Source organism: Rhinolophus sinicus, chromosome 18 (genome assembly GCF_057876585.1).
Source record: "Rhinolophus sinicus isolate RSI-liver-muscle chromosome 18, RSI-T2T, whole genome shotgun sequence".
NCBI classification, from domain to species: Eukaryota; Metazoa; Chordata; class Mammalia; order Chiroptera; family Rhinolophidae; genus Rhinolophus; species Rhinolophus sinicus.
In genome coordinates, this window is record NC_142518.1 from 25,585,779 (window position 1) to 25,603,148 (window position 17,370).

Sequence of the window (17,370 nt, forward strand, 5' to 3'; positions counted from 1 at the left end):
GGCTGAATAATATTCTATTGTAGATATATACCACATTTTTTCCCATTCAGCTGTTGATGGACTTTTGAAGAAAAGCTTTTTGACACTGATCTTGGCAATGATTTCTTGGATATGACACCAAAACCATAAGACACAAAAGCAAAAATAGACAAGTGGAACTACATCGAATTAAAAAGCTTCTGCATAGCAAAGGAAATGGACAACAGAAGGAAATGTTTTCCAACAGAATGGAAAAACAACCTATGGAATGGAAGAAAATATTTGCAAATCATATATTTTATGATGGATTAATGTCCAAAATACGTAAGGAAATCCCACAATTCAATAGAAAAATAATAATACTTCAATTAAAACTGGGCAAAGGACTTGAACGACATTTCTCTAAAGAAGACATCCACATATATGAAAAGGTACTCAACATCACTAATCATCAGAGAAATACAAATCAAAATCACAATGAGATATCACCTTATACCTGGTAGGACGGCTATTACATATATATATATATATATATATATATATATATATAAAACAAATGTTGGTGAGGATATGGAGAAATTGGAACTCTTGTATATTCTTGGTGAGAGTGTAACATGGTAAAGTCTCTATGGAAAACAGTATAGAGGTTCCTCAAAAAAATTAAAAATAGAATCAATTACCACATGATCCAGCAAATCCCACTTCTGGGCATATATCCAAAATAATTGAAATCAGGATCTCAAAGAGACTGCACTCCCATTTCATTGAAGATTTATTCACAATGGCCAAGATATAGAATAACATTTTTAAAAATTTTAAACTGTGGCTTTGAAAAAAAGAAGAGATAGAGTGGCAATTAGTGACAGAGTTTGGGAGGAGAAATGCCGAGTTTGATTCGGCTTTTCATTTTTGTTTTACTCTTCCTTGTTATTATTTTTTTCCCAATTTGGCAGATGTTAGAATATTTAAAAGCTAATGGAAAAGATCCAGGTGAAAAAAGATATTGAACAATATAAGGATCCAGAAAGGGTGGAAGGTGATGCAATCCAAATCAGGAGTTATGGAATTGTCTTTACTAAAAATAGGCCTTCTGTTCTGTTAAAGTACCAAAAGAGATGAAGATGGGAGCATATGTAGTAATTCTATTATGTTCATTAACAGGAAGTTCCTCTCTAATGCCTTTGTGTGTGTGTGTGTGTGTGTGTGTGTGTGTGTGTGTGTGTGTGTGAATTAAAAGGGATTATCTCCTGATTCTATAGCAAATGATGGGGGACATGGCCATTTAAGGATGGTGTAGAAAAGAAAACACATTCTAGAGAGTGGGAGAATGATTGGTCCAGATTAATGTAGCAGAATTATACTCGTAGGACAATACTGAAGGTCCTTTTAGGTTAGTGATCATGAATTTATAAAGGAAACAATCTTAACTATTATGTACTTCTCTCAGGGAGCCTTTGAAAGCTGGAGATCAGGAAAAGAGAAAACAATGTTTTGGGTTCATCCGGGATTAGGTATAATTAAAAGACACTGGAGCAGGGGAATTTGGGGTACAAACATATTATTAGATAACGGACACTGAATCTAACAGAATGAGTGGGTTGCAACGGCAATATTAGGAGAAAGCAAAGAAGCAAATAGACATGTTTCAAAGTACAATCATGGTGGGGGAGTATCTGAATAATTAAACTAGAATGTGAGAAGTTATTTTAAGGGATAGCATGCTTGCGTTAATAATTTTGGAAGTGAAACAGTATGCTGTCATTTTTTAAAGACCATTTCTCCATCTTTATCTTATTCTGATATTTATGATAGAGGAATGATTCCTAAAACCTGGATTTCCCAGTATCCACTGACCACTAGCTTGTCACGATTTTTGACCAAAGGAAGGATTGGTAAGAGATTGGAAGAAAGGAACAGAGGAGAACCCACTTTCTTTGAGTGGTATATACAACTGAGGCTTTGTCTCCTTCATGGGTGCAATTCCTCCTTGAGAGCTTCTCCCTCCATGTTCCCAGCACCTACCAGCAGGCTCTACATCCATTCCAGTTCTGCTTAGGGGATCCCCTCTTGCCAAACTCTAGGTTGCCTTCAAATCCCACCTGATTCTTTAGCTTTTCTATAATAACGTTTGAAACAAGATCCTTGTGTTAAAATCCACCTTCTACACTTCCAGAGGCAGATTTTCTGTGTTGTCTGAACTGAGTGGTCCCAGGAAACAGACACTCGAGATGGGACTCTGCAATTAGCTGTTCGTATGTTTAAGCTAGAATGTTGTAGTGACTTCATTGCCAATGTAAAGAAGACAAGTGCTTCTTCCAAGCACTGGCAATGTGATTATTTAAATTATCACCAGTGTTTGCTTTGGATCAATCGTCAATTGAAGACAATACTTTTAGAGGTCAAGTGGCTGCCGCTTTAGTCTATTATGGTAGTAATAACTTCAAGCGTTACGGGACCATTAACTGCTTCTGGTAGCAACAGAGTTTACAAAATGAAAATGATGTCAGGTGTTTAAACTCTCAGATTAAGGCATGGGAAGGCACAGCCATTCTGAAGGCCTTAAAAATTTCTCACAGAGCAGACATGGCTGAGGATCAAACTTCAAATCTAAAGTGTGGGTTGCAGAATTAAAATACAAGTTCAATACATATCTGTGCTGTATTTGCAGATTAATATTAGGACACTGATCAGGAAGAATTGAGTACTTAAGATAAGGATAAATTAAATATTTAAGGGAAGTACATACTCAGATTAAAATGAAAACTTTTAACCCAAATCTTCCTGTGGTTTCCTTGCCAGTGGAAGCCACCCTTCTTCCTCTCCATTGGAGGAAATTAACCTTCCCTTGCTTAACATCTCTCTAAAAAACCTCATTTGAAGTAGTTAATTTTCAAGGAAATTCTCAAGTACCACGTATATCAGCACTTCTTGCATCCTAATATGTAACTATAATCAGATTCCAGAAGGTCCCAGGAGGGAAGTGCAAAGTCAACCCTGGTAGGAGTTAGCATATACACCAAAATACCTGGCTAATTTGTATCAGCAGAAATATGTAGAATGTGTATGTGGCATATATTTTTTAGTGTTAGACTGAGAAAAATGGAATATAAAGTTGGAAGGGGATGAATTTATTATGGAGAACTTACCTGAAATTTCAGATTTTAAAAACTAGCTTTACCTGCACCAATCTACATTCCCACAGTGTATGAGGGCTCCTTTTTCTCCACAGCCTCTCCAACACTTGTTATTATTTGTCTTGTTGATGACCGTCATTCTAACAGGTGTGAGGTGATATCTCATTGTGATTTTGATTTGCATTTCCCTAATAGCTACTGAAGTTGAGCATTTTTTCATATATCTGTTGGCCATTTGTATGTCCTCTCAAGAAAAGTTACTGTTTATGTCCTCTGCCCATTTTTTAATTGGATTGTTTGTGTTTTTCTTGTTGAGTTGTATGAGTTCCTTATATATTTTGGATATTAGCCCCTTACCAAAGGCGTTCTTTGCAAAAATCTTCTCCCATTCGGATGGTTGCCTCTTTATTTTGTCAATGGTTTCTTTTGCTGTGCAGAAGCTTTTAAGTTTCATATAGTCCCATTCGTTTATTTTAGCTTTTACTTCTCTTGCCTTTGAGATCAAGTTCATAAAATGCTCTTTGTATCCAAGGTCCATACGTTTAGTACTTATGTTTTCTTCTATGCAGTGTATTGTTTCAGGTCTCATGTTTAGGTCTTTGATCCATTTTGAATTAATTTTGGTACATGGTGACAAATAGCAGTCTAGTTTCATTCTTTTGCACGTGGCTATCCAATTCTCCCAGCAACAGAGGTGTTCTTTTTTCCATTGTATGTTTTTGGCTCCTTTGTCAAAAATTATCTGTCCATATATATGTGGGTTTATTTCTGGGTTTTCAATTCTATTCCATTGATCTATATGTCTGTTTTTCTGCCAATACCATGCTGTTTTGATTACTGTTGCTCTGTAATAGAAGCTGAAGTCAGGGAGCATGATACCTCCAGCATTCTTCTTCTTTCTTAGGAGTGGTTTGGCTATTTGGGGTCTTTTGTGGTTCCATACAAGTCTGATGATATTTTTGTTCTATTTCTTTAAAAAATGCCATGAGGGGGCCGGCCCGGTGGCTCAGGCGGTTAGAGCTCCATGCTCCTAACTCCGAAGGCTGCTTGTTGGATAACCACATGGGCCAGTGGGCTCTCAACCACAAGGTTGCCAGTTCAATTCCTCGAGTCCCACAAAGGGTGGAGGGCAGCGCCCCCTGCAACTAAGATTGAACACAGCACCTTGAGCTGAGCTGCCGCTGAGCTCCCGGATGGCTCAGTTGGTTGGAATGCATCCTCTCAACCACAAGGTCGCCAGTTTGACTCCCGCAAGGGATGGTGGGCTGTGCCCCCTGCAACTAGAAAACAGCAACTGGACCTGGAGCTGAGCTGCGCCCTCCACAACTAAGACTGAAAGGACAACAACTTGAAGCTGAATGGCACCCTTCACAACTAAGATGGAAAGGACAATAACTTGACTTGGAAAAAAGGCCTGGAAGTACACACTGTTCCCCAATAAAGTCTTGCTCCCCTTCCCCAATAAAAAAAAAATGCCATGAGGATTTTGATGGGGATTGCATTAAATCTGTATATTGCTTGGGATAATATGGACATTTTAACTATATTGACTCTTCCAAACCATGAACATGGAATATCTTTCCATTTCTTTAGGTCTTCAATTTCTTTTAAAAATATCTTATAGTTTTCAGTGTATAGGTCCTTCACATCCTTGGTTAAGTTTATTCCTAGGTATTTTATTCTTTTTGTTGCATTTATAAAAGGAATTTTTTTCATTTCTTTTTCTGAAATTTCATTGTTAGTATATAGGAATGCAATGGATTCTTGTACGTTGATTTTGTAGCCGGCAACTTTACTGTATTCGTTTGTTGTTTCTAATAGCTTTTTGGTGGAGTCTATAGGGTTATCTATATAAAGAATCACATTATCTGCAAAAAGTGACAATTCAACTTCTTTATTCCCAATTTGGATGCCTTTTATTTCTTTCTCTTGCCTGATTGCTCTGGTGAGGACTTCCAATACGATGTTGCATAACAGTAGTGATAGGGGACAGCCCTGTTGTGTTCCTGAACATAGAGCAAAAGGCTTCAGTTTTTCACTGTTAATTATGGTATTAGCTGAGGGTTTGTCATATATGGCCTTTATTATTAAGGCATTTTCCTTCTATACCCATTTTATTAAGTGTTTAATTATAAATGCATGATGGGAATGTAGATTGGAACAGCTGCTATGGAAAACAATATGGAGGTTCCTCAAAAAATTAAGAATAGAATTACAATATGACCCAGCCATCCCTCTCCTGGGTATCTACCCAAAAAACTGAAAACATTTATTCATAAAGATATACGTACTCCGAAGTTCATTGTAGCATTATTTATGGTGGCCAAGACATGGAAACAATTGAAGTATCCTTCGATAGATGAATGGATAAAGAAGTTGTGGTATCTATACACAATGGAATATTACTCAGCCATAAGAATAGATGAAATACTGCCATGTGCGACAACATGGATGAATCTTGAGATTATTATGCTAAGTGAAATAAGTGAGAGAGAAAAAGTCAAGAACCATATGACTTCACTGATATGTAGGTTATAAAACTGAAAGCAACAAAGGAACAAGACAAACAAATAAACAAAAATTCTTAGACACAGACAATAGCTTAGTGATTACCAGAGAGTAAGGGGGAGGGGGATGGCAGAAAAGGGTAAAGGGGGTCAAATACATGGTGATAGAAGAACTGACTCTGGGTGGTGAGTACACAATGTGATATATAGATGATGTATTATAGAATTGTACACTTAAAACCTATGTAACTTTACTAACCATTGTCACCCCAATAAATGTAATTAAGAAGAAAAAAAAGGAAGGAAGTTTACTCAAAAAAAACCAAAAAACCAATTAGCTTTACCTAGTAGAATTGGCTCTAATAGTTGGCTTGTTTGGCTGAATGAAATATGGATTCACTAGTCATCAACATTCAATGAGGGCAAGACGCCATAACTTACCTGAAATAATGTGGAGGAAGAAAACCATGTACTTAAAATGAGAATATTGGAATGTATTAATTATGTACAACCCACTCAACTATTCCATAGTTAGGACCCTACAGAGGTCCCACATGACACTCTTTTTCAAGACATTGTGACTTTCTTTGATGAGAGGACTCAAGCATCCTTCAAAACCTCTGTGGCATCTATCTTCTGTGGACTAAAGATGAAAATGGGGGATGCCACCATTGACATGGTCCCCTTGCTTTTTAATAGGAATAATGGGATTGCAGAGCATCAGAGTTTAGGTGGCAGCATTTAACGTCAGAAACAAGGTGAGTGCAATTACCATAAAGGTCAGCAGGGCAGAGTGGCAGAGTGTTTTAGCCGACAGTGATTTCTAGCAGTAACTGATTACTCACGTTTACACTGGGAATTACATTTATGACCAGGTTTGAACTACATAAATGAAAATAAAATTCAAGCACAATGAGCATCAATTTGCCAGCAGGGGAAATCATGGTATCACCCAGACCTAAACCAGAAATTAGGTGTCTATAACACCTTCAGAGAGGTCCCTGGAACCCTGTCAAAAGTATAGAATGTGAATTTTTCTCCAGATCTACCTCAGAGGGGCTCACAACAATTTTCCAGGGAGGAATGTTTAGAAAGAAAGGGGGAAAACAATATCTTCCAGAGATTATTAAACTAAATTTACACACCTGAGGATCTAAAACATCACTGTGGTTTTCAGGTCATAATGGGTCTTAGGGAGGCCACGTGATAATTGGAGTCCTGGCACAGGTGCAGCTCACAAGGTTCTCTGTGGGAACAGTGCACTACACTATATTTATTTCCCCACACCTGAATGTATTTTTGGAGTAGACAGAAAATGACAGAATTCTCAACCAAGGTAAGAACTATTCAGATAAGAAGGGCTACCACCTCACATCCATTAGGATGACTATTATTATTAAAAATAATTATAAATAACAAGTGCTGGCATCAGTGTGTAGAAATTTGAATCCTTGTGCATTGCTGGTGGGAATATAAAATGGTGCAGCCTCTGTGGGAAACATGGCAATTCTTCAACAACAACAAAAAAATTAAACAGAACTACGTTATGATCCAGCTATTCCACTTCAGTATATATAGCCAAAGGAATTGAATGCAGGGACTCAAACAAATGTTTGTACACTCATGTTCTCAGCAGCATTACTCACAACAGCCAAAAGATAGAAACAACCCAAGTGTCCATCAACAGAGGAATGGATGAATAAAATGTAATATATATATATATATATATATATATATATATATATATATATATAATATTATATTATATAATATGTATTTATGTATATATAATGGAATATTAATCATCCTTAAAAAGGTAAGAAATTCTGACACATGCTACGATGTAGATGAACCTTGAAGATATCATGCTAAGTGAAATGACCAAATATTGTGATTCCACTTGTATGAGGCACCTAGACTAGTCAAATTTATAGAGGCAGAAAATAGAATGTGGTTGCCAGGGTGGGGGGGAAGTAACGAATGAAGAATTGTTTAATTAGGAGAGTTTCAGCTTCAGAAGACGAAAAATTTCTGGAGCTGGACAGCAATGATGGTTGCACAACAACGTGAATGTACTTAATGTCACTAAGTGGTACAACTGAAAAAATGGTTAAAATGTTAAATTTTACGTCACACATATTTTACCACAATTGAAAAAAAATATGAGGTATCACAATTAAGTTCACACACTCTGTTGCAACAATGTTACTAATCTTTTCTGATACCAGAGGGATTATTCATTACAAATTTGTACCAACTGGACAAACAGTTCACCAAGTTTACTATTTGGAAGTGCTGAAAAGGCTGTGTGAAAAAGTTAGACGGCCGGAACTTTTCGCCAACAATTCATGGCTCTTGCATCATGACAGTGCACCAGCTCACACAGCACTGTCCGTGAGGGAGTTTTTCGTCAGTAAACAAATAACTGTATTGAAACACCCTCTCTACTCACCTGATCTAGCCCCCAATCACTTCTGTCTTTACCCAAAGATAAGGAAATATTGAAAGGAAGACATTTTGATGACATTCAGGACATCAAGGGTAATACGATGACAGCTCTGATGGCCATTCCATAAAAAGAGTTCCAAAATTGCTTTGAAGGGTGGAGTAGGTGCTGGCATCAGTGCATAGCTTCCCAAGGGAAGTACTTCGAAGGTGACCATAGTGATATTCAGCAATGAAGTATGTAGCACTTTTTCTAGCATGAGTTCGCAAACGTAATTATTAGACCTCGTATACAGGAAGGGCCAAGCAGAAGCTGCTAGAACTGCCCATCCAATTGAAAACAATACCCAAAAAAATAGCAATAGCAGATACCTGAGGAATTTGCAGAGACAAAAATTACCATGCAGATGGTGATTTAAGTAATCTGTTTGGCTTGTGAAAAAGGCAAATGGATCATGGACAATGATCCTTGATTATCATAAAATAATAAATGGGTAATTCTAACCAAAGCTGCTGGGTTTTATATCTTTGTTGTTTTTCTTCCTGGAGCAAACCAAACCATCTCTAATTCCTGATATACAGCTACTGATCTGGCAAACAATTTTTTGTCTCCATGTCAAACAGCAAGGATGGTAAGAGGCAGTTCAATTTTACCTGACAGAGACAGAAGTACACTTAAGTTTTATCTTACTGGAGTGCTAATCCAACTCTCCTGATGTCTATAACATTATAGTCCATTGGGAGAGTAATTATCTAGATATCACAAAAACATTATGATAATACATTATATTGATGAGATTATGGTGATTGGATGTGATGAGAAACAAGCAGAAGGTGCTCGAGTTGTGTCAGTAAGATACACAGATGACAAAGAATGGGAAATAAACTCTACGGAAATTCAGGGTGTCAGACAAACTCATATCACAGCCTCAGCATAACAATACACGCAAACAGAAATCAAACTCCAAAAAGCACCAAAGCTCATGTAGATTTGTCTTAAAGATGGAGGCAGCACACAGCAAACAGCTAAGCTTCCAAAATATTTTTTACACATCCCCTTTCCTGAATCCCATTCCTGATAATGACTACTCTTTCCTTTTAACTCTTCTTTCATATCCTCACCATTCCTTAGTGGTTCGCCATCCTTCTTACCCATCTGCCCTTTCTCACCTTTCTTCATAGAGAATAGCCTGGGCTATTCCTTATGTTATCCTCTCTCTCCTATCCACCCCACCCCTCCAACAAAGACCTGTGCTAGTTTAGAAAATAAATATCTCCACTCCTGAGAATATTGAAAGGGGAAAGGTTGTAGATAAATAGTAAATCCTGACAACTTAAATAGTTTCTATGCATTACAAAAGTATATTACATCTTAAATAAATTCACACATGCAATAGTACAAATCAAAAATAATCACAAGTTACCAGAGTCCCAAATTCTATACAACATGGCAAATAACGTATGCATACAATCTACCTTTCAATTTATAATTAAAACTATGTTTTATCTTATCACAGGGTTTTAAAAATAGCATTTTGATAACCATAAAAGAAAAAAATGATAAATTAAACTGCATCAAAATTTTAAATTTCTTTGTTTTTAAAGACACCATCAAAAAAAAAGAAGGGCAAGCCACAGACTTGAGGAAATATTCATGAAATATGTGTATTTGACAAACACTGGTACCCAGGATATACAAGATACCCTTACAACTCAATAATGAAGTAGTATATAGGGGAACGTATATGGACATCTGTAATTGACTTTGAACTGTATGAGAAACTGATAGGGATTGAGCAAAGGGTAGAGCGATGTATAGATGGGTAAATATGTAATACAGAACAGAGAAATGTTAATCATGGCATGTAAGTGATGGGTATATAAGAGTTCACTATAAAATTATTTCAACTTTGCTGTATGTTTTAAATTTCTCATAATAAATTGTTAGAAAAAGAGCTTTTCATCAAGCTCACATAATTAGTTTTTAGTTTGCACTTAATGAAGCTAAATTTGAAACAACTGGATATTATCATTGCATCTTTTATTAAAAATGAGTGAGTGGCTTCAAGACTTTCCAAAATATATAATAAACTCTCTCCAGTGTATGCAGACAGAGTAGCTGTTACTCTGACTTCTACTTGGTAAAATCTGTTTCACAGTTAGTTATACCTCGTCTCACCCTTGAAATAATGCTAAGGAACATTTTTTGCCAGTTGTTCATCTTTAAATCACATGCTAAAAAGAAATCATCTACCTGTCCATCTCCTTTGTAAGCGTGCCAAGACAAGTTTCAGACATCATGGAGATGATATTCCCACAAAGTATGTATCTTCTTCTCTGTAAGGCACAATAAGATAAAATTTTAATTAAAATATATGAATGCATACTTGTTTCCAAAGAAATTAACATTTGCTTCCTATATTTTGTAATCCAGATCAGTAAGAGTGAGGCTTTAAAATGGCAAATGTTTTTCTCATCAAATGTTCCCTCTTCAGAAATGGGAAAAAAAAAATCGGCAAGATTTGATTTGTGAGTAATGTGGTTTTTCTGTTTGTGTTGAAACAATATTTTCAAAGTCGATTCAAAGCCGTAGCTCAACCAAATTCTCAAGAATAGAAAATTTTAAAACTGGAGAATGAGTCAAGCAGTGTAAAATAGAACTAGTGAAAAATATAAATGGGAGATATGGATTAAATGAACCAGAGGGAAAAAGGATAAATTTTTAGAATGAGACTGCATTTGGCCAGAGTCAGATCAGTGGCCCCTATAAGATAATAAAAGACAGTTGTTTTGATTCTTCATCCATAGTTGAGGCTGTTGGACAGAAAAGTAATCTACCATGACCTTTAAAACCTTTCTATTATATGTTAGTAATGTAGTTGTTAACCCATTGCGAGAAGAGTGATATTTCCAACAGAGCTGTAAATCACTAGTTTAGAAAGCCCCGTGGAAAAGAAATACATATCCTGTTGTGAAATCATTGTGGTTATGTACAGTACCAGTGTCTGGTGCTTGTACATAGCTATTTAATGCTGAGGATGTTGACCTTCCTTGCTATTGAGTCCATATTCATATGGGTGAAAGAAAGCTGGTTAAAAAATAAACCTCAAAGGAAGTCTTGCTGGGAAAAAGAAATTCATAAAGGGGCAGCATGTGGTCTGATACCTATGGAGTAAAACTGGAAAAAATTAATTCTGTCAATTTTTCTTTAGTGTTAGGTGTGGAGCTTATCATACCAATAAAATCCTGAGAATATTTTATAGTTTATTTTTCAGTTGATTAGACATTTATGTATCTTACAAAGTGATCACCACGATAAGTCAAGTACCAGCTGGCACCATACATAGTTATCACAATATTATTGACTATATTCCCTATGTTGTAGTTTATATCCTGTGACTAATTTTATAACTGGCACTTTATACTTAATCCCCTTCACCTTTTTATCTTGCTTAAAAATTCCTGCTATATAAAGTCTTTGTATGGGGTATTTACACTGTAGAATAGGAGAAAAAAGAAGAAACTGGTAGAAGCAGTCTCCCTTACCATGAATCTGTACTCTGCTCTAGTGCAGACCACTGGTATGAATTGAAGCTTTCAGAATTTTATTTATTTATTTATTTATTTATTTATTTATTTATTTATTTATTTATAGTTAATTACTGTATGTCAAGCCTTGTCCTAAGCACTCAAGAAATAAGTGAGCATTTGTTTGAGTCATTGCCAAGTCCAATTGTCACTCTTAATTTTATCATCGATATCAACAGTGACCTTTGTGTTGTGCAGTATACAAATACAGAGCCACGTATGGTGGCCTTGTTGAGAAGTAAGGATGCAGTAATGAACTATATAGACAAGATCCCTGTTCTCATGGAATTTACTATCTATTGTCTAGTTTGGATAATGGAAGAATAAATGAGTACATTAACCCAAAGTTACAGCTAGTGATAAGTCATAAATCTAATAAAAGACCATACGCATTATAGAGCAGCATGGATCAGGGGAAGAGGATAGTTATATTACAGGTAACATGATCAGGAAAGATCTCTCCAAGTAATGTGTCTTTGAACTGAAACTAAATAAGCAGAACCAGCCATATGGAGATCTATCTATATGAAGAACAATGTAGGCAGGGGTACCAGCAACTGCAAAGTTTCTAAGGTGACAGTGAGATTGGTATATACACGTTCCAAGAATTAACAGAAGATCAATGTGGCTACAATGGAGTAAATGAGAAGAAAGTTGCACAAAGTGAGGATACAATTATTGTAGACTGAATGAGCATGTCCCCCCAAAAGTCATATATTGATGTCCTAGTCACCAAGGTGAAGGTATTAGGAGGTGGGGGCCTTTGAGAGGTGGTTAGGTCATGAGGGTGGAACCCTCATGAGGAGATTCGTGCCATTATAAAAGAGACCCAAGAGAGCTCTCTCTCTGCCCTTTCACCATGTGAGCAAGATGGCTAGGTATAAACCAGGAAGTGGGCTCTCGAAAGGCATGCCTTCCTTACATAATCACTGTTTCTGAAATCTTGCTTTATCTCTGGAGACATGCCATAAGTTTTCTACTATATGAAAATATGTCCCTCTTCCCAGCTTCAAGGACATCTACCCCTCTTCCTTTGATAGTCTCAGAGGTTCTCCTGCTTTTTCCTTCCTCTTCTGGTTCCCTAGACAACCTATCACTACCTTTCAAAGTATTTGAGCTTTTCAAAAAACACAGAAAAATCTGTCAATTCCAGGAAATGTAAGCTTTTCAACCAAATACAAATCTCCCCTGAAGTAATAAAGAGGAAGTGTTGATTCCATTTTGAAATGGTGGAAGTAGGGTAATGGAGGGAAACAAAGACAAATTAACAGTTCAATAAATTATACTGCCATAACTACAAATAGCTCTTCAAGAAAATAGATTCATACATCAACAAAACCCCTGTGTTGGAGCTTCCTCAGTCTCAGTGTCTTTAGGGGAACAATCATCTGATATTAATCCCTCACCAAGCACACTTTGGAGAGTTCACTCTACTATACAGCCCACTAGATCTCACTTGCACTAATTCTTAATAGACTCAGAGAAGAAAATGTTGATTTAAAATGGCAAAAAAAAAAATATTTTTAATTTCACTTAGATCTAGACTGTCCTTCCGAAGATCTAATTCCTGAATGTCGCTTCAGATCATTCCCAATCACTAAAGAGAAGACTGCTATCCAAAAGTTATGTGAATCCTCTACATTCATGTTGCCACATTTAACTACATTTATATTCTGAGTAACACACACACAGACATACTCATCCCTTCAATTCACGTTTTTAAATTTGCATATCCTATTTGTGACTGCTGTTTATTTTTTAAATCCACATTACGTTATTATCTACCCATGTTAATACTCACAAAAACATTTCATTCAGTTTAGTTGCTATGTATTATTTTTTGATAATGTACCATAAATTGTTTCTCAATGTCCTTTAAGATGGGCATTTAGGTAATGTCCAGTTTATTATTAAAAAATGGCACATTAAGATTCCAAAGTGCATAGTTCCTATTGCATACGTGTAACAATTTCCTTGATGATAGAGAGGTTGGCCTTTCTTCTGTTTCTTGGCCATCCAGATTTATTCTTTGTTGTTTTTTTTTGTCCATTTGTCTATTCTTATAGAAAAATTTCAACATTAATGTTCTATAATATGTACGTCTTTTTTTTATACTTTGTTATACTTTATAATTTAATGTTGTGTTTAAGAAGTCCTTCCCTACTCTGATTTCATAAACCTATATTCATATTTTTCTTTTAAAATATTGGTTTCTTTCATATTTAAGTCTTGATTCAAATGGGAATTTATTTTCTATTTGCTTTAAGATAGGGTTCTATTCTTCTTTGTTTATATGGATTTCCAGTGATGTGAATATCACTTATTAAAAGGTTCATCTTGGGGTGGCTGGTTAGCTCAGTTGATTAGAGTATGGTGCTAATAACACCAAGGTTGCCGGTTCGATCCCCGCATGGGCCACTGTGAGCTGTGCCCTCCTTAAAAAAAAAAAAAAAAGGTTTGTCCTTTCTGTTCAAATTTGCAATGCTACCACAATCATTTTTTCTTTTTAATTCTATCTATGTTTCTTGGCCATATATATATATATATATATATATATATATATATATATATATTCTGTTCAATTCTCTGTTTATGTAAACCTCTGCTGTGCCAGTACCACACTGTTTTAATTAGTGTGATTTTACCTTAAATGTTTCTATCAGGGAGTGTAAGTTGCCCCTCTGTGTTTCTTCTTAAATTCTTCATATCTTCTTCAAAAGTTTTTGGCTACTTTTGACTTTCTACTTGTGATGGTCAACGCAACTAGGCCACAGTACAGTACTCCCCCATTTTCCACGGGGGATATGTTATAAGACACCCAGTGGATTCCTGAAACCATGAAATAGTACCAAATCCTACATAAACTATGTTTTTTCCTATACATACAAATCATGATGAAGTTTTTTTGTTGTTGTTTTGTTTTATAAATTAGGTACAGTAAGAGATTAACAACAACTAATAATAAAATCAATTAAGCCAAGAACTTTCACCTTCTCACTTAAAGGAAGCACTTTACAGATTCTCTTTGGCATACCTGAATTGCCAGCATCACTGCTCTTGCATCTGGGGCCATGATTAAGTAAAAGAAGAGTCTCTTGAGCACAAGCACTGAGATACCACAACAATGATCTGGTAATCAAGGCAGCTATTAAGTGACTAACAGATGGGTAGGGTATGCAGTCTGGAGACTCTGGACAAAGGAATGATTCATGTCTTGGGCAGTTCAGAGCAAGGAGGGCTCAAGATTTCATCAGTATATTCAGAACAACATTCAATTTAAAATTTATGAATTGTTTACCTCTGGAATTTTCCATTTAATCATTTTGGACCATGGTTGACAATAGGTAACTGAAACCATGGAAAGCAAAACCACGGATAAGGGGGAGCTAGTGTACTCAGATATTTGGTCAGATGGTATTCATGATATTTCTCTAAAGATATTTTTAAGATGAGATTAACATTTAAATTACTAGACTTTGAGTAAAGCAGATTACCCTCTGTAATGTGGGTGGGCCTCATTCAATCAATTGAAGGCCTTCATAGAAAAAGACTGACGTCCTCCCAGAAAAAGGAAATTCTGCCAGCAGACTTCCTTTGGACTCAAACTGCAGCATCATTTCTTCCCTGGGTTTCTAGCCTGTTGGCATGCTCTGCAGATTTTGAACTTGCCAATCTCCACAATCACCTGACCCAATTCTTTAAAATCAGTCTCTCTCTCTCTCTCTCTCTCCCCATGCACACCTATTGGCTCTGTTTCTGATCTCTGGAGAATTTTGCCTAATATACTTCTCCATATAAACTCTAGATTTAGCTTGTCAGATCAGGTCCTATGACAATGTCTATTGTGACTTTCATTGTCATGGCATTGTAAATATAAGTTAATGGAGAATATGGTGAATTGTATGACATTGATTCATCCCATCGAGAAATATAAAACATTCCATTTAATTTTTGATATCCTTTAAGAAAGTGTCATTATTTTCTCCATCAGTATCTGACTTATACATCATTATATTTATTCCCAGATAGCTGATATTTATTATTTGGGGGATTTTTAGTTAATAAAAGTATCCATGGAATAATAATAATCATAGTACATTTTCTAATTGGTCATTGCTGGTAGTTTAAATTCTTATTGGCTTTTATACATCAATCTTGTATCCAGCAAATTCATAGATTACAGATTTTCTTGTATTCCATACACAGACATTAATTTTCCACTTCTTTTTTGTTTTCAATTATCTTTTCCACTAGCATGGACTTCTGTACATATAAATCAATCTTGCTGTGTTAATATTTTATTTGGACCCATAAATGAATTTTTGTATATTTTCCTTTCCCAGTTTGGGTGCTGTATAATGAAAAGATGAGCATACCCTCTTGTTCTAGTCTCTGAAAAATTTTATATAAGAGGAGGGTTAATTTGTTACCTGAAGTGATTTTGTTTGCCAAACTGTAGGTATTCGACTAAATTTTCCTGTTCATTTAAAAGTTATGAGTACACTATATTTTTCTCTTTCCTCTTAAGATAATTTTTTCATTAAAAATTCCATTTTTTCTAAGTTTTCATCTTAATTCTCTTTACTTTAGTCCTATAATTAGTAAAATCTCAAATATATTTTAGTAAAGACCGGATTTCTTTCCTAGTATTGTTCGTTTGTGCTTCCTCTTCTATGAACATAAAAAAATGCCATTCTTGGGGTGGCCGGTTAGCTCAGTTGGTTAGAGCACAGTGCCAGTCACAACAAGGTTGCTGGTTCGATCCCCACATGGGCCACTGTGAGCTGCGCCCTCTACAACTAGATTGAAACAAATACTTGACTTGGAGCTGATGGGTCCTGGAAAAACACACTTAAATAAAAAATAAAATGCCCTTCTTTGTATCTTCAAAGAAATAAAATTGGGGTTTGTGATAATCTCTATTGTTTATTTAGTTCCTATTTTTTATTGAGATTCACATACCATACATTTTACCTATTTAGAGAGAGAGTATACAATTCATTTTCCATTTCCATATCTTCCTTGGAGAAATGTCTATCCAGATCCTTTGCCATTTTTTAATGTTTTTTTTGACTTTTTATTATTGACTTGTGAGAGTTCTTTATAAATTTGGATACAAGTCTTTTATCAAATGTATGATTTGCAAATATTTTCTCCAATTCTATGGGCTGTCTTTTCACTTTCTTGATGGTATCCTTTAAAGCAAAAATATTTTTAATGTTGATAAAGTCCACATTACTTTTAATTTTGTTGCTCATACTTTTCGTATCATATCTAAGAATCCTCTCCCAAATCTAAGGTTATGAACATTTATTTGAATGGGGTTTTTTAAAGAGTTTTTTTAGTGATAGCTCTAATGTTTTGGTCTGTAATCCATTTTGAATTACCTTTTTTTTTTTCATTTATGGTGTGAGATAAGTGTACAATGTCATTCTTTTGCATGTGGTTATCCACTTGTCCCATTTGTTGAAAAGATTATTCTTTCCAGCATTGAATGGTGTTGGCAACCTTGTAGAAAATTAATTGATCACAGACACATGGTTTTATTTCTGGACTCTCAATTCTATTTTATTGATCTATATGATTTTCCTTTTGTCAGCAGCACATTGCCTTGGTCATTCCCTTGTACTATATTTTCAAATAGGGAAGTTTGAGTCTTCCTACAAGTTGGATATTGTTAACATCGTCTATTGTTTATTTCCTGTTTGTCCTATTTT